Source organism: Vicugna pacos, chromosome 3, assembly GCF_048564905.1.
Source record: "Vicugna pacos chromosome 3, VicPac4, whole genome shotgun sequence".
Lineage (NCBI taxonomy): Eukaryota > Metazoa > Chordata > Mammalia > Artiodactyla > Camelidae > Vicugna > Vicugna pacos.
In genome coordinates, this window is record NC_132989.1 from 99,533,382 (window position 1) to 99,560,755 (window position 27,374).

Consider the following 27,374-nt stretch of genomic DNA (forward strand, 5'->3'; position numbering starts at 1 on the left):
GTAGTTGAGACAGGAGGTAAGAGGGCAGGGCACAACCACTGAAGGAATGACATAGCAATTGAGGACAAACTTGTTAGAACCAAAATGGCAGAAGATTCAACTTCCAGTAGACCTTGAGCCTCATGGCATATCCACAGATGCTATGTCAGTTCCTAAGCTGACCATAAAAGATCCAAAAGTGGATTGGGCCCAATTCCTGGAAATCCCCTCCCCTCCTCCAGAATAGTTTGGATAACCCTCCTACTCATTAGCATACGAAATTACCGATTCCATAAAAACTAACAACTATGCACCTCATGGTCTCTCTCTCTTGCCTTCTGAGATGGACTGCACTTTGTCTACGGTATATTTACTTTTACTTTAAACATCTCATATCTCGCAGTCTCTTTCCCTCTTGCCTTTTGAGATGGCCCGTATTCTGTTTATGGAGTGTGTATCTCCTGACATGCTTTCCCTTTTGAGTGAGACAGACCTCACTCTCTCTATGGAGTGTATATCTCTTTAAACTTGCTTTCACTTTACTATGTCTTGCTCTTGAACTCTTTCCTGCATTAGGCAAGAACCTATTCTCTGGCAGTAATGGACCTCTAGAAAAGTCATAAAAAACAATCCATAAGAATTTCTTACCCAGTTGCTAAGTTGCCCTGATTACCTCATGTCCTCATTGGCCAAGAGGTAAGGTTCCTAAAGGAGATAAATGACATTTTAAAGTCTTGATGCCATTATTCAAAATCAGGCTTCAGTATCTCTGTAGAATCTGTTTTTTTTTTTTTCCATTTTTAGCTAAACTTATGTTTGCACATAAACATAAGAACGAGACTAAGTAGAAAGGAGAGCTCTATCATCTACTTCTCTGGGAAGAATGGATGATAAAATCAAGATAGCTCACCAGTGAGTCTTCTGATTCCATACTGGTTGCAATAGGGTAGGATATATGAACTCAAGACAGCTTTATTCCAACTTAAATATGACTTGGGACATAATATCATATCAGACCTGAAAAAATTAAAAGGGATTGCTATCTTCTCCTGTGTATGACTGTGTGTGTGTCTGTCTGTGAGTGTGTTTGTGAAATACGTATGTCAAATGGTAGTGAGTAGCCCTGGATACTGGGAATACAACTGTAGCGTGGCTGTATTATCTGAATTGTTGAAGAAAAGAATTGAGCTGAGGTTGAAAACAGCAGCCATTTTTAAACTTCAAGTGTCAATCAAAAGTAACTATCTGTTTCATTAGAGATGGAGGTATGAATTAATTTTGAAAGATTCCTTCATTTTAGAAAACTAATAGAGATTCTATGGTAAAGAAACAGTACTCTTCTTCAGCAGGGAGGGGCTAGGCAAGGGGAGATAAAATGAACTTCATAATAAGATACAAAAGTTTTCCTTAATATTTCAGGTAGGAGCTGGATCCTGAAGATTTTAATGTTAACTACTCACTGGTGGAACTGGTTTGTGGAGCAAGCTGGATTCTGCTAGGGGTGAGCGGAAAGAAACTTTCATTTTATTCACACCTTCTTCAAATTGGCTTTGTTGACTCACTCTTTCCTACCCATTCACTAAATAAAAGTGTTCACAGATGCCATGGATTATGTTTCAAACTTCTCAGGTATTAATAAATATTCATAATGTAGAGGTGTTAAAAACTCCAGTTTCACCAAATTAAAGCTTTTCTATCTCATCTCCCTTCTCCTGTGCCCAGCTTTGGTTGGATCCAGGTCTGAAAACCCAACAGTGAGTTTAATAATGAAAGTTTCAAACTGAAAAAAAAAAAAGCTATCGCTGTTTAAATCTTAACTATAATATATTTTTCATTTTAGATCCAATGGGGAAAATCTATTTTAATAGAAATTCTAAACATTTGCCCTCCCCCAAATTGAAGAATCCATAATCATATAAGAAGAAAAAAAATCACAGATTTATGCTTACACTAGATACCAGGCCCATATGGTTTGAAAAATGCTTAGTGTTTAAATACTGGTAAAATTAATTTCCAAAGTGCATAAAATATTCCATATTACAAAAGAGGATAAGAAGCTATTCAATGTATTTTATGATACTAATATTCCCACTAGCAACACTAGATAACGGCAGCCTAAAAAAATGAAAGAATAAAGGAAAACACACAGGTTAACTTTAATCAAGCAAACAAACAACAAAGTAGATCCAAAACCATGTCAATCTCATATATCCATGAAGAGGTGTGCATCTTAACTAAAACATTATCAAAATAAGTATATTAGTGTATTAATATAATAATGTATTATAACCATGTAAGTTCTCACTCAAGCTTTGCAATAAGATAATTTACATTAAAAATAACATTGGATTGAAAATATTTATAAATACATTAAAGCAAAAATACATTAATCTTAATTGAGGCTCCAAATATACTTGTGAAAATTCAACATCCATTTCTGATATGTGTGTGTTTGCTTGACAAAGAGGAGACAGAGGGAGAGAAAGAAATTTTCAGCAATACTCATACTTAGTGAAGAAAATATTAAAAGCAATCCAAATTAAATAACATAGGCAAGATGACTGCCCTCACTAATGCTGTTCAGTAATAAAAAGCCACCAGTTAAAGAAATACTATGAAGAGAAATAAAAGTATAAACACAAGAACAGGAGAGACAAGTCTTTCATTATTGGTAGAAAATATGTATTCGTATAGAAAATGCAGTAAAATCAATTGAGAAACATTAATATAAGAGATTTTAATGATATGAGCAGATGTGCTATTAACAGAAAGATTAATAGATTTATTCTGCATTGATAGAGCCATTTCAAAATAAGAAAGAAGTTTTCAACTAAAATAGCAGCAAAATTATAAGATAAATTGTAACAGAGCTAACCAGAATATACAATACCCATAAAAAGAGAAATATAAAACTGAATAAAGAGAAGCTGGTTAAATAGAGACATACTGAGTTTTTGTATAGAAATCTTGTTGTGATTTTTCATTTCTCCTTTAATTCATATATAAATATTGGGCAATGCTACTAAGAAATTGGCACAGTGTTTTCATTTTACTTGACAAACTAATTGTAAAACTCACAAACTCACATGAAAGGAAAAAGAAGAAGTTGCCAGGGTAATTTTGTAAAAATTGTAAAACAAAATAGTAGGCTCAGAAAATACTTAGTTTGAGAATTAACTCAAACTAAACATGTGACATTTAGAGACATTAAATAAAAACTAATAGGTCAATAAATCATTTTGTGATCATTGGCTATTTGAAAAATAACAAATGTAAATCTGTAAAATGCCATTCACCAAAATAAATTTCTGATGACTTTAAGAAAAATAGACAAAAATACTTTATAGAAGAAAAATTTCAAAAGTCACTAAGTTTAGGATATTTCAGTAGCAAAGATCATCTTAGACTTACTATGAAATGCAAGGCAAAAGATAGATTACATTGATGGATTATAAACTTCTGACCCAAAAAGAAACATTATTTTAAAAAGTGTAAAAAAACAAGAGATTGAAAGGAAATATTTCAGACATTTATAACAAGTCAAAAAGAAAAAAGACAAATATTTAAATAGGATGTAGAATACAGAATGAGAACTGCCAATTTATTGAATGAGACATTCTAAACTTTAGTAATAGATGAATGTTAAATATTGCTGGTAATCAAGAAAAGCACAACTAAAGTTAAGAAATGTCCTTACTTACAAATTAACATGACCAAAAAAACGAAAGTCTGAATCTATCCAATGTAGGTAGCATTTGATATAGATGTTGGAGTATAAATGGTTACAGGCATGTTGGAGGGCTTTTTAACAATACGTATTAAAATACCACATCTTTGCATCTCTTCCGTTACATATACGTTCAAAGCAACTGTCACAATAATGATGGTGACAGGGAGATTTAAGATAGGAAAAGAAAAGAAAGCAAATGTAAAAATTCATTTAGAGGCAATTATTTGAAGAAACCACATAGAAACATATCATGTGTAATCCAATGCAATCGTGAAAATAATATTAAAAGATACTTATGTATATTTATAAAATATTATCAGTATATTTCAAAAACCTCTATATGCCAGACATTGACTTATATAAGAATGAATCGTATTAACTGGAATAATCTTCCAAAAAACCTGTGAGACAAAAATACCATTATAGCCACTTCACAGGTGGGAATAACAAGTCAGAGAGACGCTATTTAAAATGAAAACAGAAACAGCACTATGCTTTTCCTTATATTCTTATGTAAGTGTGTCATTATATTGAACAACCTAGAAAGAAGAAAAGTAAACTGATAGTGGTGGTTGTCTTTACAGATTGGGGTTGCATGTGAGCATAGTATTCATGAGAAATCAGCTTAACTATTTTTTTAAACTTACTGCCCATTATTTAAACAAAATTATTTGTTTTACTAATTATTTTAAAAATGTATTTAATGTAAGAGATGTAGATCCAGGATAGGTAGTTTATTAAATTGTATCTTTAAAACAAAAATCTTTGTCTGGAAATACTCTTAATTAAATACCTCAGATATTTTATTGGACCAATGATTTTTTAAAAAAATTCCATATGCAATGAAAAATACATAGTAAATATCATAAATGTACGTAGTAAATATTTAAAAATCAATTAAAATCCAAGTTCAATTTAAATAAAATCTAAATTATTTATGAAACAATGTAAATGTCAAAAGGCAGAGTAAAATGTATCTCAGTTCAAAAGATCTCAGTACTTTCAAACATCATGAACTGCATGTACAATATAGGAACAAAAGTGAAGCATAAATTTAAGTTAACTGTAATGTTTAGGGAATAGGAGCTTCTGCTTAATTAAACCTTTCTGGTGTCAGTACTTGTTTGGTTAGTATGTTTTCCCCCTACATATTGAACATAATTGAATATTTAAGATACGATTTTTGAGAGGGCTCAAATAACCAAAATGATGTAGGTATGTTAAAAGGATCAACCTGAAAGAGTTATCAGTAGCCGAAGTTGCAATAAAATATATAATATACTATTGCATTATAACCCAAAGTAGAAAATAAATATTCATGTATATCTATTGCTATAAATAAGTGACTGAATAATTAAGTAAATAGAGGAGATGACAATCTGAAGTACAGAAGAATTCCAAAAAATTATACAGGTACTCATCCCTCAAGGAGTTAGAACTTAACTCTCCATCCCTTAAGTGTGAGTGGAGCTTAATGATTTGCTTCCAAAGAGCAGTGTACGGAAAGGACAAAAAAAAAAAAAAACCCAAAAACTTCAGAGTGGAGAAACCAAACAAACACTATCTCAGCTGGGTGATCAAGTTAACATCACCAGTGGTAAATCATATTGAAATATGTACCCTTCATCTGACAGGACAACAATGACACTTCACCTCTGTGGTCTTCCTCTCCAAAACCTACACATTTTTTTTTCTAACCATCAGACAAACCTAACTGAGGAACGTTCTACAAAATATCTGGGCAGTACTCAAAATTCTTAGTTACTGAATGCATGGAAATTCTGAGAAACCCCCCTCAGTAAAGAAGTGGCTAAGGACAGATGACAGACAACTAAACGCTGTATAGCAATGTGGACTGAAATTTGGGAGAGAAAAAATAACATTAACAGTCATTCTACTCCTGGGTATATATCTGAAAACAAAAACAAAAACACTAATAGATAAATGCACCCCAATGTTCACAGCACCTTACTTAAAATTGCAAAGGTATGGAAGTAACTCAAGTGTCCATCAACAGATAAGTGGATAAAGAAGATGTGATACACACACACACACACACACACACACACACACACACATATATACATATATATAATGAAATACTACTCAGCCATAAAAAACACTAAATGAAATTTGCCATTTGCAGAAACCTGGATGGATTTAGAGGGTCTTATTCTAAGTTGAAATGTCACACAGATAAAGACTAATATTATATGGTATCACATATGTGGAATCTAAAAAATACAACAAACTAGTGAATATAACAAAAAATAAGCAGACTCACAGGTCTAGAGAACAATCTAGAGGTTACCAGTGTGGGAAGTGAAACAATACAGAGATGGGAGAGTGTGAGCTACAAACTATTGGGTACAAGATAGGCTCAAGGCTGTATTGTACAACACGGGGAGTATAGCCAATATTTTGCAATACCTGTAAATGGAAAGTAGCCTTTAAAATCATATAAATTAAAAAAAATAAAAACAAACAAGCCTACTGAGTTGGATAATACAAAAAAAAAGAATATATCAATGTCAGTTCATTGTTTGTGAAAATGTCCCATAATAATGCAAGATGTTAGTGGTAGGGCAAGCTGGCTGTGGGGTAAACAAGAACTCTCTCTAAGTCTTTACAAATTTTCTGTAAATACAAAACTACTCTAAAATAAAACATTTATTTATAAAGGGATTGATTATATAGACATATTTTGGGGTCATTACCATTTCAACATGAGTAAACAGGGCAGTATACATCATGGTGAAACAGGTGTATGGATATAAATGACTAGAAATAGGAATGCTTATGAACAAGGGAAAATAATGTGGTCATTTATTTTTTAAATATATAATCTGGGTTTGTTTTGAGACTTGCTTATATATTTATGATAAAATGTAAGCAAAGTGAGAGTTAATTGTGGGTTTGATTATCTGAGATCTGTTTTTAATTAGCATTGTTTCACATTTTTGAGTCTACAAGCATCTCCTCCTACTTCAGCCATAGTTTAATCTCCCACTAAAAGTTGATGAGTCAAGGAATTAAATTGATGGGTGTCAACTGCTGCACGTCAGACATTCATGAACTTAGCTACCTCATTAATGTAAGTAATTGTTCTGGCTGCTAAGACTGTTGGAGACTTTAGACACATCTGTCCATGCAGTTGCTCTCCACTTCTGTGGGTCAGAATAGATCTACTTATTAAACATTGTAAAATGGCAAAGAAGAGAAAGAGAGAAAAAAAACCCAAAACATTGTTAGGAAACAATCAGTTATTTTCTGAATGTAGAAACAGAAAACACAAAATCTTCCACTGTAGTTTAATGGATGTTGTCACTGAAAGGAATGTCAGCTTTTTCTCTATAACTGTGAAGTCTGCCTGTATTAATTGCTTGTGTTTAAAAATAGCTATATATGAAAAATTTTTAAACTCACCTACTTACAATAAAAAAAAGCCCTTGAAAATAAAACTGAGTTGAAATAATGTTAAAATAAATGAGAATTCCATGGTTTTCCTTTCTAAACTAGCCCTCTTCTATTTTACAACTTTTGAGTTATGCAGTATTTAGGTGGGTATTTACTTGTAGATCCATGTATAACAAATATGGGGATATGAAAAAGATACTGATTTTTTAGTTTTATTTATGTCATCCTTAAAAAATAAGAAAACGACATTAATCATAAGAGAAGAAAAAAGGTCACCTGAATTCTCTCTCCTTCTGTCTGTCTCTCTCAGGTATTTTTTGTGACAGTTGCAGAGTTAACATATCTTTTGCACCTGTTATGTAATTGGTGTACAGATGCTGTAAGTTCCTTGCCCGAAATATTTGCACCTTACCATAACAGCCAACTCCAGTGGCCTTCTAATTGTCAGGATATTTATCTCGGTATCTGAAAGCTTTATCTGAAAGCTTTTCTCCTTCCAGGGTCACACTGACATGCCAGGGAATTATACTCCCCAGGCATAGCATAAACCGCAAGAGGAACAAGAGTCGGTAGATAAAACACGCCAGCTCCCTCTTTCTTTACTCCCAGGACAGAAAAAAATGCTGAAATGTGTTTATATCCTTTCCCATAATCTCTCCATGTGGTTAAATTCTAGATGGTCACTGTGGGTGCTGGCTTCCTACTCTTTCTCATCTCACCCCTCCACTACTCTGAGATGGTTTCTGCATCTCCCAGGTAAGTCCCTTGCACTAGCATCCTTACCTTGGCCTCTGCTTTCGAGGGAGAGATTAAGAAAGGTGGTCTGGGTGACTGTGGAGAAGAAAATAGACGAGAAGGACAAAGTGGTTTGTTTCTAAATAAGTAAAATCTTAAGTCTGGGCAGTTTTTGTATGCAACCAATGGCGAAAGTAAAACATTCACTTTAACACTTTTTTCATCTCATATGTCATTTGCTATACCACTATAGATAATTTTCTTAAATTCCTTTAATATTTGAATATTTCATTACCTATCACTAGTAACATTTTGTCAATTAAAACATAAGAAGTATGCTATATAGGGGCAATTAAGTGATTTATATGAGGCTGTAACATTGAGCAAATTTTCATGTGTCATAATGTTTTTAATACATAAATGACAGCAATATTTTTGTTTTATGATAAAATAAAAAACATGCACACTTTGATAAATAAACAATAGACTATAGTAATCTCACTATTAGTGTCACAAAGGGCAGAATTTCTTTAAGGAAAAAGGAAGACAGAAAATACTAAATAGGCATGAAGGCATGTGTCTTGAACCTCCCAGGAAGGGCTTTCTATGAGTAACGAGTAAATTAACTACATTAGTTCCACATTCACCACCGAAAGTGGAGGACTTTATGGTCCAATGCAGCATGAAGGAAGGTGTATTAAAGCAGTATATCTCAGATCGCTCACTGAATTTATTCATTTATTTATTAAATATTTGCTAAACACACATTTTGCAATTTGCTATTTTGTATCACTGCACTTTATACTTTGAAGATTTTTTAAACTGAGGTTTTATTTCTTTCTACTAAGTAAACTTTGAAAAGTGTATTAATTTCATGAGCTTCAAAGACCACTTATTTTACCGCTGCAAAGTGGAGAGCAAGTTTATCCTTCATACATTGAGTGGAGGTTGTATCTTTGCTAGGTTCTGATGTTGCAGCTTATAACTCAGCACCCTGGGGTTCACAGAATTTTAGGAAAGAAACAGGGTTCTGTGAAAGACAATTTCAGAGAAGTCTAAAGGAGATTGTGATGGATGCAATATTTTATAATAGTATTAATTATTTTGCTATTTTATAACAACAGTGTTAATTATTAAGCTATTAATAAAGGTTTCTGTTTATTGTGCATTTATATTAGCCAGACATTCTTCAAGACTCTTTTATTATCTTATTTAATTTTTAGACTAACCCTGTAAGATAACTCTTTGTCGATCATTTTATTTGTGAGAAAATGGAAGCTCAAAGCAGCAAACTGAATTATCCAAGACAAAACAGGAGTTCAGGGAAGAAACGCAAACACAGAAACATTTAACTTTGAAGCCCATACTTCTTAAAAGTAAGTGATGTCTAAGTAATCATTTTTAGGTTAAAAATAATTTTTACATGTATGTGCAGTGTATTAGCATTTTTCTGAGTAAAAAATTAAAAATACTAATAGCTGACACTTGAAAAATTTAGGGTCTTTTTGAAAAAGGAAATTCTTATCCATATTGGTAATAGAAAAGACAAAGAAATCTCTAAAATCATTTCTTGAACTTAATGATCTTAACATCCTTATTTTTCTCTTAGTGACACTCTTCTTGCCTGAAAGTGTAGTATTTTTTTCTTTTTTGCCTCTAGTATATATTTGCCATGTGATACAAAGAAGGAATGCATGAATTCTTAAAGAAAGGACATTAATATAATTTTCCCACTTGGTAATGAGATGATTCTATCAAAACTAGTATGACAATATAAATTTATTCCTTATAAATGTCTTAAGTTATAAATCATGTGACTAATTTATGTGAATTAAGAACACCAGCTCCCTTCATTGTAAAAATGACTTTTTATACTTGAAAAGAAGTTTAACAAACAGCTACTTTTTTCCTGCCTTCCTCTACATTTGTGGTCTAAACCACATATTTAAATTGCACGTTTGTTAAACTGTATTTATATATAACAACTTTTATCTTCGTAATTCTTGTGTCATGGGATGGTACTTATTTACTTTATTGTTTCAATGTTCTTTGGCTGTCTAAAATTATTTTACATAATAAATTAATTTGTAAAAGTCTTTAGGATTGTATCATTTAATGGAAATTTTTTATGTTCATTTATATTATTTTATCTTGGCTGATTCAGTAATTCATTAGAGAGAACTGTTTTTGGATTTGCTAGCACAGAGACAGGAAATGACAGACAAGTATCACCCCAAAATAACAACCTTATTAACAACTATTCAATGAGTTTAATCCTTTCTGGAATGCTACCACCATTTATTTTTTGGCACACTGACATACTAGATTTTATACCAGTAGTTTTCATGCACACACCGGAAACATTCTTCTAATTATCAAAGCACTTGGGAAAATTCAACCTGAACTGACCTGAGCTTCTACTATGAAAAGGAATGGGATACGACATTAAAAGTTATCAGTCTATTATCAAGAGATAAAAGAAGAGAGAAACTCATGAGTGAACTAAAATATGCTCAACAAAGATTAGGCAGTCTTAATTGCTGCCAATGATTACTGTTCACATAGAGACACTGGGAGAAAGATATGTCAGTTTCTTCCATTCAAATATGAAAGCTTTTCCAAAATGACTAATTAAGAATCACTCGTTCAAAATTGAAAATTTTACTTGAGTTAGAATGTGCATAGTTGTATGCCATCGGATTTGAGTTCACAGAAGTTTACATGATATACAAATTATGAAACCATACATTAAAACTTTACTTAAAATTATATATGTATATGTTAAAACTTTACTTAAGACAAATACTTGTTGAATTAAATAAAGACTGGATAAATAAAATGGACAAGTAACTTTTAGATAATTTTGATTTAGTTTAAAATATTTATCAAGTACTTATCTATAAGCAAAGCAAAGCTGTCAATATGCTTTATGTATTTAGGTACTCCTATATTAGGTGCACATGTTTACAAATGTTCTACCCTCTTCTTGGGTTGACCCTTTATCATTATATAATCTCCAGTTTTGTCCTTTATTATAGACTTCATTTTAAAGTCTACTTTGTCTAATATGAGTATTGCTACCTCAATTTTAGTTTTGTTTCCACTTGCATGGGTATATTTTTTCATCCCTTCACTTTTAGTCTGTGTCTTCAGCTCTGAAGTGAGTCTTGTAGGCAGCATATAGATGAGTCTTTTTTATCCAATAACTACACTATGTCTTTTGATTGGAACATTTATTCCATAGACATTTAAATTGATTATTGAGAGGTATGAACGTTTTGCCATTTTATTATTTGTTTTCTGGCTGTTTTTGTAGTTCTTCCCAGCTTGTTTCTTCTTTTAGTCTCTTCTCTTTTGATTTGATGATTTTCTTTAATGTTATATTTGGACTCCTCTCTTTGTCTTTGTTGTCTGTGTATCTATTGAAAGCTTTTGGTTTGTAGTTACCATGAAGTTCATATTTCGACCTATAATTATATCTACTTGTTTTAAACTAATAGTCATTTAAATTCAAACACATTCTAAAAGATACACAATTTTTTATTTCCCCTACTCCATGTTTGGTGTTTTGATGTCATATTTTACATCTTCTCATCTGTCACTTCACTTTTTATTGTAGTTATAGTTGATTTTATGATTTTTGTCTTTTAACTTTCATAGTAGCTTAAAGTGGTTATTCCAATGCCTTTTACCAGTGATGTTTTCCCGTTCCTGTAATTTCTTATTTTAGCCTTTTCTTTTTCACTTAAAAAAGACCCCTTAAAATTTCTTGTAAGGTTGGTTTAGCAGTAATGAACTCAATTTTTGCTTGTCTAGGAAACTTTTTTCTTCTTGAGTTCTAAATGCTAACCTGGTTGAATAGAGTATCCTTGGTGGTAGTTTTTTGTTTTTGTTTTTTCCCTTTCAACATTTTAAATATATCATGCTACTTCTTTCTGTCCTGCAAAGTTTCTTGTGAAAAGTCAGCTGATAGCCCAATGGAGGTTCCCTTTCTTGCCTGCAACTTTTTGTTTTTCTCTTGCTGCCTTTAAAATTCTCTTTAATTTTTGCCATTTTAATTATGATACATTTTGGTATGTGTCTCTTTTGGTTCATTTTGTTTGTGACTTTCTGTATTTTCTGGATTTGGATATCTGTTTCCTTCTGCAAGTTAGGGAAGTTTTCAGCTATAAGTTACAAAATACATTTTCTTCCCCTTTCTTTTTCTCTTGTTCTCCTGGGGCCCCTATAATGTTAGTATGTTTGCTGTTGTCTCAGAGGTCCCTTATAGAATCCTCATTAAATTTTTTTTCTTTCTGCTGTTCTCACTGGATGATTTAAACTATTCTGTCTTCCAGGTTGCTTTTGCATTCTTCTGTATCACCTAATCTCCTTTAATTCCTTCTAGTATATTTTTCATTTCAGTTATTGTATTCTTCAGGTCTGAGTGGTTCCTTTTCGTATTTTCTAGTACTTTGTTGAAGGTCTCACTGCATTCCTCTCTTATCTTCTCCAGGCCAGTTAGAATTTTTATTACAATTGCTTTAAACTCTGTAACAGGTAAGTCATCTATCTTTGTTTCCTCACGGGTTTTTTTCCTGGGGTTTTATTATCTTGTTCTTTTCTTGGAAACATATTCCTCTGTTCTTCTCATTTTCTTTGGCTTCTCTGTTTATTCTCTATGAGATGAGGTGGAACAATTACCTATTCCAGTCTTGAAGGCATGTCCATGCATGGGAGAATCCTTATGCAATCTGCATATACCCAGCAGTTTTGGTGTGAATCTAAAGTAAGCATGGGTTGTGTCATCTCCTGAGGTGCACTGGCAATCACTGCCTTGGTGGTGACTAGGTCTGGAGCTGAAGAGGCTACAGCCAGAGACAGATATGATCTGGGGCTTCTCCTCGACTCACTGGTGGTAGCCACCACACTGAGAGGTGTGCCAGAGGTCTTGGAGCCACGGTACAGAGCTGGCTTCATGCCTTCCTCAGTGAACCTGAAGGTGCCCTGGCAATGGTAGTCTCTGCCTTAGTGGGGAGCAATGCTAGAGCAAGAGAGGCTAGAGTTCCCAGTGCAGGCTGGAGAACAGCCTAAGGCATCCTAGCAGGCCAGCCAGAACACTGGGCAGTTTTCAATCTGCTGAGTCTATGTTGGGAGTGGAGGCGAGCAAGTCTGTGTATGTGCTGTTAGGCGGATTCGCGGTTTCTAATAGCCCTCTGGTAAACCCAGGGGCCTGCAAGTGAGGAGAAGGGGCTTGTCTCCCTGGTGCTGATCACAGGGCTGAGGTATCAGATACAGAGTTTCAGCCTCTTGTTCCTTGGAGAGGATCTCTGACCCTGTGATATTCTCCTCCTCTGCTGGGTTCCCAGCTAGCTGTGTGGGTTCAGACTAAGTTGCTTCTCATCCCCTCCTACCTGACTCCATGTGGTTCTTTCTTTAAAGTCTTGGTTGTAGAAAGCCTTCTGCTAGTCTTCAGGTCATGATCAGGTAGAGTTGGTCTATATGTAGTTGTGGTTTTGATGTGTTCCTGAGGAAAGGTGAGCTCAGGGTCTTAGTCCACATTCTTTATTCCATATCCTGTGGGGTTTTTTTTTTTTTTTGTATGAAGTGACTTCTCAAGTCTTTTGTTAATTTTAAATAAGCTGCCTGTCTGTTTCTTATTAATTTTAGAGTCCTTCATTATTCTAGATGTAAGTCTTTTTTGAATATATTTATTGAAAATTCCTTCTTACATATGGTTTACTTTTACTTTCCCATAATGGTGATTTTGACTAACAAAAGTTCTTATTTTAATGTAGTCTAATCGTCATTTTTTTTCTTTAACTACTGGTTTTTGTGTTTAATTTAACACACGTTTCTTACCCCAAGGCAAAGATGATATTGTTCTATTTTCTACTAAAAAGTTTATTATCTAGCTTTCCAAATATTGTGAGGTAGTCATCAAAATCCATTTTCTCCATATGGAAATCCACTTCATTTTGTACTTTTTGATGGAAATTTCATTTTTTTACCAACTGCTTTAAAATGCAACCTTTGTCATAATGAAATAGACCATTATCTGTGGCCCTCTAATTTGTGTGACTGGGTTATTTTCCTATCCTTCTACTTTTATTTTAAACACATTAATATGTAATTGTGTTAGTCCTCCACATTTTTCTGAGATCCTCTTGGCTATTTTTAGATGTATTTTTATTTGTTTATAAATTTTAGGAAACTTTTCAATCTCAGTAAAAGAACTTATGGTACTTTGATTGATAATGGATTTATTCTATAGATATCTTTGAGGGGAGTTGATGTAATATGATTATTAATTCTTTAAATTCTTGAAATTGTTATATTTAAGCTTTAAACATTTTTTCCTAATAATATTTTGTACTTTTCATCCAGATATTAAGAATTATATTTATTCTCTAAAGATCTAGTGGATTTGATTCTTTTACAAATGCAATGGTTTTTAAAAAAAAATGGCTATTTTGACAATTGACCTCTTCTTTAGAATGTTTTAGAGTCTTTTATTTTTCATATACGCAATCCTTTTATCTGTGGATAGCAAGTTTTGTTTCTTTCTCATCTATTTGTCTTTTGGTTATTTTTTCTTATTGTTCTGATTAGCCACTCAACTACAACACTGAATAAAAGTAGTGAAGGCAAGCAGTTGTGTCTCCTTCTCAGTCTCTGAGGGAAATACTTCCATCACGCACAATTAGGGTAATATTTACTTGCAAATAATCTTAAGCAGATTAAGGAAGATTCTTCCTATTGACAGTTTGTTACAAGTTTCAAGAGCCCTTGAATTTAAGCAAACATTTTTACTGCAACTATTGAGATTACTGTAGATTTTTCTTGTATTACGTTGTGATGAATTGCATTTATTGGCCATCAGTTGTACGTTTTTTATATATTGTTAGATTTAGTTCCATTTCTGCCTAACATGTAGAAAGCTAGAAAAAACTTGGCTCTGACCTTAACAATTACAGAAATCTGAGTAAACTACAAGATAGTATTTTTCTTGACCCCATCAGAGAGCTAAGGGAAACCAATAGTCTGAAACCTCGGGTGGGACAACTTTAATGAGAGCCAAGGCATGAGAACTGGTTCACCTGGGACAATGCCTGGGAGGCAACAGCCCTGGACACCATACAAGTGGGTAAAAGTCAATTAAATGTAATTTTTATGCAAAGGTCTTGAGGATTTTATAAAACTTGAAATTAGAGCCTAAAGTCAATCAGCTAGTTAGTGTCAGGTTCAACAAGTTAGTGACAGGCTTGTATAAATTCAGTGAATATGTCCTTGTGCAATTTTATGATGCAATCTTCCTTAATTTCAAATATCTATTGCTGAAATCATCATCATCTAAAGTATAGCCATTGAATGCTTTTGTGTGGTGGTGGGGGCACAGCGGAGCAAAGGAGAAGGCACTTGTTTTTGAGATAGTAATAAAGTCATCAATGCTGAGTGTATTTTATTAGAATATATCCTTTTATTAGTGTATCTGTGAATTACTGTATATTACCTATGCTATTCCAGTCCACTTTGATTTTCTTGAAATAAAAGCAGAAGGATTTAATGGTTGCATTATTAAAATTCTTCAACCTACATGAACTGGGATATGATGGCTCAATAGTAAACAAGAAAAGTTTCCTGTAAAGATAGCAATCACTGAAAATTTAGCTGAATTTCACTAAACTCTGAAGACTTTTAATTTTAAAACTAGGCCAAGAATGTCTCAAGATCAGATTTTAATAAAGGATTGCAAATACCACATTCCTCTAAATTTTGATGCAGCTAGCAAAACTGTAAGAATCTGAAAATGAAGAATATTTCCAAATAAAGCTATCTGATTATTTGCAAACATGTAAGTAAAAGAATTCTCATCCTCAATTCATTTAAAAATCTTGGAAAGTATTTTATTTTACCTGCAGATGTTCCTGTATTTCTGGTTATCATTATATATTTCTTCCCATGGATGGTTCAAAGGAAGAAATATATTCATAACTTTTGAAATATACTTGAAAGGGAATCTTGGACAACATTCTTTGACAATGCTTTTAGCCAGTGCTAGAGAGAGCAGAAAGTATTCAAATTCCCCAAATGACGACAACCCAAGCCAGTTCATTCAAACTATTGTGAAAAATATACTGGCTGCTCCTATTACTGGACTCTGCAGCTATGACATCTAGGCTGCTTGAATCTGTGAACATCTCAGTTATTTACATTATTATGACCCCACAAGTAGGAAATCTAATGATTCTACCATAACATCCCAAATATTGAACTTTCTCGCTCAACATAATCTCTTGGCACACCAAGACTATCCCCTTGAATTTTCAACACTATCCACTGAACAGTCATCTTTAAATCCCTCCCTGTCCTTTCAAGAATTTCATCTAATTAGACCACTAATTGTCCCACATCTCATTACTCTATTTTACATACATGTGAGTTTTATTCAATAAGAGAGAAGAGAATGCAGGTATTAGAAACAGATATTAGAAATCCAAGGTGAGAGATCCAGTCTAAAATGTAAAACTTGTATGTTTAATTTTTAACAAAGGTGGCTGGAAATGGAAAACACAAGGATAGTGAGAGAAGCACTGTTTTACTTACTCTGGTTATGGGAAGCAGAGGACAGGTTTCACCGGGATTCACGAATCATATTGGAAAGATGCTGTCTGTCTCTGGAATAGCAGAGAAGGAGAAAGCCTTATGGTTATGCATTACTCCATCTTTAGATTTCCATAGATGTCTTCTACAACATGTGGCCTAAGAAAATCCAATTCATTTAATAATTAATTGAGAAAAAAGAGGTAGTGCATAAGGGAAAATGTAGATAAACTTGCACAAAACTTGCCAAAATTTATTAATACTGATCAGAAGAATTTTTCATAGGGAAAATAAAAATTGAAGCCAAATATTCTTCTGGAAGAAGAAGAAAGAGGAGGATGAGAAAAAGAAGTTTTTGGTAATTTTATGTGTCAGCTTGGCTGGGCCATGATACTAGATATTTGGTCAAACACAAGTTTGGGTGTTGTTGAGAAGATTGTTTTCGGATGAGATTAACATTAAAGTCAACAGACTGAGTAAAGCAGATTGCCTTCCACAGTGTGGGTGGGCCTCATCCAATCAGCTGAAGGCCTTAGGAGAAAAGACTGTGTTCTCCATTCAAAGAAGGAATTTTGACTTCACACTGTCTTTGAACTCACTGTCTTTGAGCTGCAATATCAACTCTTCCTTGGGTCTCTAGCCTGTGCCTCTGCAGATTTTTTGTTGTTGTTGTTACAAAAGTAAAAATTTAATTAGTGTCAGGAGAGAAGTTACAATAAAGTACAAGTTTGAAAAACCTAATATTACAAACTTCACAAAATCCACCAAAAGAAGGCATGCTGCCTTTTATTAATTAATTGCCTGGCATGCATCTATGATAGTTTCTTTCTAGATTTTTTAGCTTTAGTCATTTCTATTTTATCTATATAGGAATAGAAAGATAATTCTGTCTTCATCTAGCATGCTGATTGAAAATTGTATTTTTGTTGATAGTTCCTGCAGATTTTGAACTTGCCAACCTCCACGATCATATGAACTATTCCTTAAAATAAATCTCTCTTTCTCTATATATGCACACACACAAATATACATATATTTATATCTATATGTATATATATGAAAGAAGGAAGAGAGAGAAAAAGAAAGAAAAGGGAGGGAAAGAACATGCACAAAGCTCTATCACATGATAAACTTAAATCAAAGTTTATATTCTGTATTTGAGTTGAACCTTTATTTTTTTTCTCCTGCTTTTATGAACTGAAAAAAGGTCTATGAAAACACACAAAAATAGTTTAAATAAATAGTTTAAATGAATTTATTTAATTCATTCTACCAATTACTTTTTAATAAGATAATGTTCCACTTTTTAGAATATTGTGTCATGTAAATGTAACTGATTTGTGCTTTGAGTGATTATAAGGTCACTGAATGATCTGAAAACATGTTTTGGCAAAATAAAATATTTCAACATTGCTTAATTTCTAGCATGATAAAACTGTAATTGAAAAGATGGGTATTACTTCAACAATAGAGAGCTTTTCAGAGTAGATTTTAAACTTGTGAAAGGAAATGAAGAATTAGATAATACCTTAGGTCTCTTGTCTGCAAATAAGTTTTTTGCATGAAATGTATACATTTGGCCAGCATAATTTTCATCCTCTGTTAGAAAACCTTGATTTCATTGCACTGATTTTTTAATACAAAATAAATGACTTTTAACTCCATTTGAGGAGGGGTAGGATATTTACGGGGAAAGAGCTTTAAGAAGGCTCAAGGGGAAATGTCAGTAACTGCTCGAGAAGAATGGAAATGTCATTTTGCATTTAAAAAAAAAAACCATGATCACAACTTTGCTGTGAAATTCACAAAACCTTTTATGGCAAGGGAAAACTTAACTTGATTAAGTGGCACAAGACATAGATGTATATCAAATCATAACCACAGTGCCTACCAGAGAAATGTTCATTGACACCCAGGGAAGACAAGCCCTTTAATACTGCAGTGCTGTTTGCACTTGTATTTGAGTGGAAATGCACCACAAGGACTACAACATTAAACTCTGTCAATTCTTGAATTTCAATTGTCTGCATGAGTAAGCATTGTTTCCTAATAATAGCCAGAAATAGTGTTTTCAGTTGGAAACACTTTTCCTGTAGATGGAAAGAAATACTATTTATGTCCTTAAGAAATGTGAACACCCCTTGTAAAACTCTACTTCCCCCAGTGCTCAGTTATATCAAGACTCTAGATTTATAGCCAGTAAGCTGAGAAGTTTGATGTAACAGTAAGTGCACTTCTCATCATATGAACTGAATACCTGTCTATTGAGTGAAGTAATAAATATGTGGGAAAATATTTTTAAATAAAGCTTTTAATTATTATTCATTTGTGTAATATATATGTATATATTTGCACTATTTCATTGTCACTATATAACTGAATGCAAAATACATCTCTGATTGCTATGTTCTGGAGGACCCTACCTCAATTTTTCTTCAGGGAATACTATTGCCTATGGCTAACTGTAGCATTTCTTTTCAGAATGTTACCCAAAAAGAAGTAGTTTGAGGCAAGAATACTAGGAAAGAGTTACCATTCGAGTTGACTTGAGGAGCAGACTTCACCCTTGGGGGTGCCTGGTTCAGTATAGAAAGATCCAGTAATGTGACATGTATGCTGGGTACATTAATATAACACTAAAATAAAGAGAAATGAGCCTTTGGTGCTAACTGAAAATTAAGACTAGAATGTACCCTCTCATATTAGAGAACACTTTTATATGCTTGTGGAGAAATTACTTTATACATAAGATATATCATGTTCTTTTCCTTTATGACTGTTAGGATTCAGTTCCAACTAAAACCGGAGTGCGACTCAGGGCTGGTTTGGTACGTCATGGTGCCAGAGATCTCAAGTCCTTCTATTTTGTAGCACTGCTATGTGTGGCACTCGATGGTCACTCAATGGTCCAAAAAACCATTCCAGCCCTAACTAGATTGGTTACATACAGCTAGCAGGAAGGCTAGCTACGAAAGGGGCAATGGACGTACACCAGCCATCTCAATAAAACCTAGACAGTTGCCACACTGTACTTCTAAGCACATATCATTGCGGACAACATAGGCACAGAAACACACAAGCCTGCAAAGAAGGCTAGAAAATGCAGTCTTTATTATGGCAGCTCAAATGCTCTGCTAACATGTATGTATGTTCAGAAGAAGAACGAGAACATGGATTTCTTTGGAATAACTTTTTCTGTTGATTTTTTTCTAGGATACTAATGATAGGTTTGTGAATATCCTTTTTAAGATTATTTATATGCCAGTTCCCCTCATCCAACCACAGACTTCTCTAGGGTTTAAGATTTGTTTTAAAGATCATGTTTTTCCTTAGTGCCTAGTGATGTGCCTTGATTTTACCACATGCTCAAAAATTCATTGAATTTCAATGACTTCTTTGTTGATTTTTTAATAAAAGTTTTATATGTACATGATAAATAATATTTCTCAAAATCCAAAGATAATAAATGGAAAATGAAGCATTATTTTAATTTTATTATTTAAAAAAATTTTAAATTGAAGTATAGCTGATTTATAATATTATATTGGTTTCAGGTGTACAACAGTGATTCAAGATTTTTATAGATAATACTCCTTTTAAAGTTATTACAAAATAATAGCTATATTTCCCTGTACTGTATCCTTGTTGTTTATTTATTTTACATATTAGTTTGTGTCTTTTATCTCTTATCTCTTATGTCCTACTTCACCCCTCCCCACTTCTCTCTAGTCACTGGTAACCACTAGTTTGTTCTCCTTATCTGAAACTCTTCTCATTTTTATTTGTTTTGGTTTTTACCACCAAACTCCAGCTAATGTGTTCATTTACGAGAGATAAGGAATTTGTTCCGTTAACGCTAATGCTGACCTTGCCATTGCAACTAAGTTTTCTAAATTACACTTTAATCTGTAGCCCTTCCATTAATATTATTGCAGGTGGGTTTTCTAGGAAGCAGATTCTGAGATGGAGATTTGTGTGCAGGAAGTGTATTAGGAGGTATTCTGACAACCACAATCTGTGGTAGAAGGGAAGGAAGAAAGCGGGAAGGAAAAAGCAGGCAGGAGAAACAGCTAGGCTGCCGCGAAAGCTTGCAGGAAGCCCTTGCAGGCGCCGTTGCAAGCTCTGAAGCTGGCATGGTCTCAAGTTGTCGCTGTTTGGGGCATTAAGGCTGGCAATTTACATCCCCACACTAACCAGTCATGCAGTTTGCTCCCGAGAAAGGTGTGTGACGCTAAGGTAGGGTGACTCTTTCTCGGCAAAGGTCAGGTCTTGGCGTTGGCAGCAGCTGATTACGACCAGCTGCTGCAGTCCCAGCAGGGAGGGGCTGAGGCAGGATCCAAGCAGTGCACCACTGCGTCCACTCTACTTTATAATTTTAACTAAGGGATAAAACTTTCCTTTTTGTTCCCTGATCTTTTAACTACATTTCTTGACTCTTCTATAAATGCCTTAAACATAAGATTATCTTTTCTCTAATGTAAACAAAGACAGAAACAGAAAGTGACTATGGTGATTTAGAATACAGTCACCTTCTATCCCTCGGCTCTTTCTTTTGTAGCTCTGGTTTCCATGTTCCAGATTATTTCACATCCAAAGTGGATGTTGGGACTCCATTCGGTTACATTCCAGGCAGCAGAAAGAAAGAACCAAAAAGGATGTCCCAGCAGAGCACTCTTTACCTAACAAACTCTTCTAAATATTTCTGGGAATAGACTCAGTCACATGGCACATTTAGCATCAAGGAAGACCAAGGGAGGTCAACTTTAAGCTGAATATACTGCAACACTGAAATAACTCTGGGTCTGTTACTGCAGAAGAAGGGGGCATTGAATATGAGAAACTAAGTCTCTAAATATATATATACACATGTATATATATGTATATGCTTATATGTTTATATATAATTTTCTTTAGCTCTGGCAAGCAATAATCAAATGTTTGTTCTAATTGATTTTAAATGTTGCTCTTCATTATGTGATAATTGAATAACTGTTTTAAATGTTATATTTAATATGATTTATAACATTGATGAAAAATAGTTCAAAAGCATGGTATTCTACTTACCTCTATCTGAAGCCTCTGTTATTTAGAAAGAAAATTTGTGTTAAGCTCTGCCACCCAGGTAACTCAAATTGCAAGTGAATTGTCTAAAAACAAAAATAATAACAGTGCTCTCCTGTGTGAAAAATTTTAAAATCCAAAGGCACAAAATGTTGGGGACTATTAAAATACTGGAATGATGAAATCTTGATGCACTAGGGAGGGAATAGACAAAGCACCCTTGCCTAAAAATTACTTGATAATGAAATACAGATGGTAAGATATAAAAAAGAGATATTACCAAAGGAAAGGAAAAGTTATTAAAATAGCTTTGAGAATATATATTCCTTTACTTAACAGAACTTCATTCCTGTTCAATAAGTGTAAGATAAGCTACTGTTTAGATAGGCTTGTAAAATAAGGAAGAGTTGAAAAGTTTCACTGTATTTAGGAAGTATGGCAAGGAGAAAAATGAAACAGCTGCTCAAAGGGAAGGGTATCAACAGTACCCTTATTTAATTAAAATATAATACAATGACATATAATGTACCATTTGTCAATGATTACAGTGTTTAAATTAGTCCTAAACCAAAAATCTTCTCATTGTCATCGTATTATGAATTTTTGTCAGCTAAAAAGCCAAATTCCAAAGTAAGGAATGTAAAATGGGAAGTGTTCCAAAGAAAGAGGTGAGTTGCATACAGCGTAGAAAAATAAAAATCTAGAAACTTAACAATTAAGGAAGGAATGATTTAATAAACCTTCGAATATATGAAAGGCTTTGTGAAAGTATGGTAATCAATATTTTTTCTTCTATTGAAGATGGAACAAAAGAAACTAGGCTTAATATTAAGCATGACGGATTTGAGTTAGCGAGTAGTAAAATATTTTCTGACAGTGAGAAAGTTGCAGTGAATCTCTTTCGAAGGTCTTTTAAAGAATAAATTCTTTCTTTTTTCTTGTTCTTTATGCACTGCCTGATGATTGCAAATCTAGGTGACATGATCCATTTTTACACTTATGATCTTATTATATATATTATGGATTGTGTATAAACATCCTCACTAAAACTCCTTCCATGAAGTTAAAATAATCTTTTATAGGCAAAAGTTTATATTAAAATATGAAATGATACGAGAAATCTATTTAGTATGATCCATTCTAAGTATATCATTTAAAAATTTGGACCATTAACAGAACTAAGAAGAGATCGAAACCAAACATGAAAACTAAAAGACAGCATTCTTTAATATGTTTTGCAAGAGTTGTTGAATATTTTAAGGTTCATCCTTTCTAAAGATGAATGTCAATTTAAAAATCTTTACAAGTGCATAGGTTATGATGGCAAACCTTTTGTGACAGTAAAAAAAAAAAACCTGTATCTTTTTCAGGCTTGTTCAAAATTCATGGTTTCTTCTCAGCAACTCAGAGGCACTCTCATGAGCTATTCTCACTTAGGAAGAAAACAAAACTTACTTTTCCAAAGATTTTTCAAGTGCAACCACCCATCAGGAAGGAGATTCTTTACGTGACTCTATGAGGTCTATTTCCACCCAGGCTGCCAAACTTGATTAAACTTTCTAAAAATAGAATATCCCAGAGCAGCCTTCTGTACCCATAAGTTTCAACAGTAAAAATGACAGGATAAAATTTACTAATTATTCATCTAACTTAGACTTTAAAATGGCTCTTTAAAAAAAGTTGCATTTAATGGAGAGTCTTTTGGTCTGAGGTCATTGAGGGCAGAATAGGCTGAATGTGTATAAAGGACAAGAAAATATTTCTTTTTGAGGCTAGTAGTCTAAATTAATTTAGTTTAAACTGATAATGAATTGCAAACATTTTCTAAAGTTAAGTTCGAAGACTGTAAATTGGATCTTTGAAATATCTGTACATATCGTAATTGCATGAAGCATATTTTTCAGACTGCCTGCAAAAAATCATTTTGTTTATCTTCCTCAGGCTAAGATTTTTTTCTTTTGCTTAGGAAAATTCTCATAAGCTTCCCATTCTGACTTAAAGCGCTTTCATGAGATTTAGGCTTTGGGCATGATCGAAGATGCAAGAGGCTGGATTTTAGCTGTCCTTGATAATTACTTCTGAAAAGCAAGGAGTAATTCTATCAGCTTTCTGAAAAGGGTACAAATCTTGATGCTATCAGATATTGTGTGTGCTGAAACAACTAGAGAAAGGAAAGCAAAGCGTCTATTTTTTGTCTTATTTAGATTACTTAACTGCACTCATGCATTTTCTCTGGTTTGTACCTGTAAACATATGCAGGAGGAACAAAGCTCATGTAATTTTAAATCCTGAGCACAATGCTGTAGTCTTCAGGATTCAATCAACTCTTGAATCTGAGAGGACTTACTAAAGAAGTCCTGTTAAAAACTATTAGCAAGGGAGCAAGTGCCAAATGAGGTCAATGTTCAAAGCATGAGAGAGAAAACAAGGAAATAGAACAGTATTAAGGTTCATGGAAACCTGTCGTGGCTCACTTGGGTTTACTTGGAATTGAGAAATCATCTTCATTTACTAACAGAAATATTGAGGTTGTTAGTGTGTCTCATTCTCACTGATAGTTGACATGTAAGTTGACATGTAGGGAATGTATAATTCTCATTTATTCTCTGATATGTTCCTAAAACTAGTAGCTTGCGAAAACTGTAATTCAATTAGGCAAATCATTTTTAGATTCATTAGACAATGTATTCATCTCAAATTCATATTTTTAGTGACTAGCTTTGTTAATGGAAATGAAGTAAAACAGGGAACAAAAATAAAAATCTGACTTTCCTGGATTTTCAAATCCAGATCATTTTGAGGTGCAGAATTTGAGAAAATGATAGAGATGACAAAATGCAAAATGATCTAGCCAGAAAAACTCATTCAGAATTTATCACAGGTTGGACTGATTTATACCAATGTGAAGGGAATTATACCAAAACCCTCTACAGCAGTGCTTTGCAAAACTTTCAAACTCCAACATGTTTAAAGAATGATAATATTCATATGGTAAGCTGGAAGATATCTGCATAATTCTATATTGGGCTTGGTAAAAAAAAGAAAGATAGTTGATTGTTGAATAACTCAGGGACTAGGGGCGTTGACCCCTTTGCAGTTGAAAATCTACATATGACTTCACAGTTGGACCTCTGGATCTGTGGTTCTGGAACTGTGGATTCAGCCAACTGCAGATCATGTAGCAGTGTAGTTAGTACCTATTTGTTGAAAACAATCCACGTGTAGGTGGACCTGTGCAGTTCATGCCAGTGTTGCTCAAGGATCAACTGTACATATACACTTTCCTTATGTTACATGATTATAAAAGAAATGATCAAATTCTGTAAACTGTTAAACATTGAACTATTGCTTTTGCAAAAAAATGCCAAATACTTTTTTCTCAGTAAGAATAGTGAACTTCCATCTGTGAACATTACTTTTATTACATAAGGCTATATAAGGTTTTTGGAGTTTTGGTTTTGAGATTTTTTTTTTTCCTCAATGTTAAAATATAATTACATGACATTTAGGGTTGGTGAACACATTGAAGTGCTTGGAGAGTGGCGCTTCCGAGTAGGGCGTGGGAATTCTGTGTCCTTCAACCCCCAGGCCTTGCCCCATGTATCTCTTCCTCTTGGTGTTCCTGAGTTGTATCCTTTGTAGTAGATCAGTAAGCATGCTTCTTGCCCTGATGAGTAATGAAACAATCCTTTGGCAAATCCTATTGAGTAATACAATCTTCATCTACTCCCAGCAGAAACATTTTGGGAAGGTTCTTCAAACTGCTTCTACCTCCTCCATCCCCGATTTATAGCCCAAATCCAAGGAAGCTTCCTGGCTTGTAAATCTCTAAATAAAGCAATTATGGAATTTTAGCATTCTTACAGTGCTTTCGGTAAAAACAAGTGGGTATGATTTTTGGAATGATAAAAAAGTACTACTTTTGATCACTTTTTAATGATTAACTTTCCTTTCTTACAGCCACCAACAAAGACAAGATGTTTTTCCATTAGTAAGCAGTAACAAAAGACTGCAGACTTTTTGCCTGACTGAAACTCCTTTCTAAGCAACAACCAAACTTCACGCAGAATTATCTTTTTGTATTGTATTTTAAGATTGTGACTATTATGTAAATCCATGTCTTCTGTTGTTGTTGGTTATTAAACGTATTATTGAGCTTTCTTAGTGGAAATTTCCTGGTCATGTGAATGCTGAAAACATTTGAGTTTTGCATGCCAAATATTTTTAAATGATGACAAAGATTTTCCTCAAGTGTACACACATGTTGCTCTACTAGTCATAACAATTCTTCACTAGCATACAAATCATAATAGTGTCTAAATATTATTCATAAATATTTTAATAAGCTTATTATCAGAGTATAAGGAACATACTGAAAATCATCTTCTCATAAACAAACCAAAAGGGTACACAACTTGATGAATTACCACAAAGTAAATATGTCTAGGAAATCATCATTTAACACAAGGAGAACATTTCCTCCACCCTTGGTGTCCCCCTCACACTCTTTTTAATCACTGCCCCACTCTTCAGTCCAAAGGATTCACAACCTTGACTTCTAACATCACATTTTATGTTGGCTTTTTGGAATTTTGTGTTAATGGAATCATATGGTGCATGTTCTTTTGTATGTCTTTATTTTCTTTTGCTCAGCAAGACATTTGGGAGATTGATCCATGTTGTTTTATGTGGTAGTACTTTGATCATTTTCTGTTACACAGTATTCCACTGTGTAAATATACTACAATTAATTTCTCCATTTTGCTGTTAACAAATATGTGGGTGTTTCTGGTTTTTGATCTCTTGTGAATGTTTTTCTAAACATTGTGGCACGTGTCTTTTGCTTTCACATAGTATGAATTTCTGCATATCTACGTGAATTTTTTGATTTTAGGCTATGCATTTATCTAACATTAGAAGACAATGCCCCTTTTTCTACAATTGTTATACAAATGTTTACTCCTACCAGTACTGTTTAGAATTTCTATTGCTCTACATCTCTGCTGACATTTGGTATTTTCAGAATTTAACCACTGTAGTATATGCACAGTGTTATCTTTATACCACTTAATAAGATTGTCCATAGTTTAATTTTACATATAGATAGTTTCTCAGTGAATAAAACAACATATTACTTGAACATCACATTCTTGTTGCTGAAATAGTCTAATGTAGTGTCTCTGTGATAATCTTATGTGCTTCAAAATATTCACTTACCATGCTAAATATTTTAGGATTTTGTTTTAAATTTATTTATTTTGATATGTCTTTGCAGGAAAATACTCTTTTTTTTTCTCTTTTTTTCAAGGATTTAACTAAAGCTATTAAGTATTTGCAGTTCCTAACCTCAGTAAATTAATCTGGAATGATAGAGACATCCATGGTCAAATAAAGAATTGTACTGATGATAAATACGTTATTACTGAAGTGTTAATCTCACAGACTGAAATGATCCAATGGGAAGGTCAGAGAGAAATGTTCCTGTATGATATTGCTGCTACTGAGCTGTTTTCTGCTAGTGGATATTATCCATAAAATCTTGCAAGCCTAATAAAAATGTGAAAAATAGGAGTATATAAAATTAAAAGCGAAACTAAATATTTTAAATATTCACATAAAAATAACTTTACTGATGATTTCAAAATAAAATTGACTGAAGTAATAAGATTACCTGGGATGATTAAATGTGTTACTCAGGGGTGGTGTTCATTGTTATAAATATTAAAGAGATTTCTTTGGTGGTGGATGCTAATAAAAAAGCTTTAAAGACTAAAATAATACTTTTTAAATACAGGAATTTTCAGTGTTCAACTTTAATTACAAATGTAAATTTTTGAATGAGTGTGAAAAATAATCTAAATCTCTCAAC

At 33.3% G+C, this 27,374-nt stretch overlaps 1 long non-coding RNA gene across 1 annotated transcript; it reads left to right on the forward strand.

Moving 5' to 3' along the window:
- The first annotated feature begins 1,404 nt into the window (after positions 1–1,404).
- Positions 1,405–25,665, forward strand: LOC140689966 (uncharacterized). The gene is made up of 4 exons (XR_012065109.1): positions 1,405–1,480; positions 7,803–7,882; positions 9,085–9,237; positions 25,466–25,665. It is a non-coding gene; the product is annotated as an uncharacterized lncRNA (long non-coding RNA).
- The last annotated feature ends 1,709 nt before the right edge of the window (positions 25,666–27,374 follow it).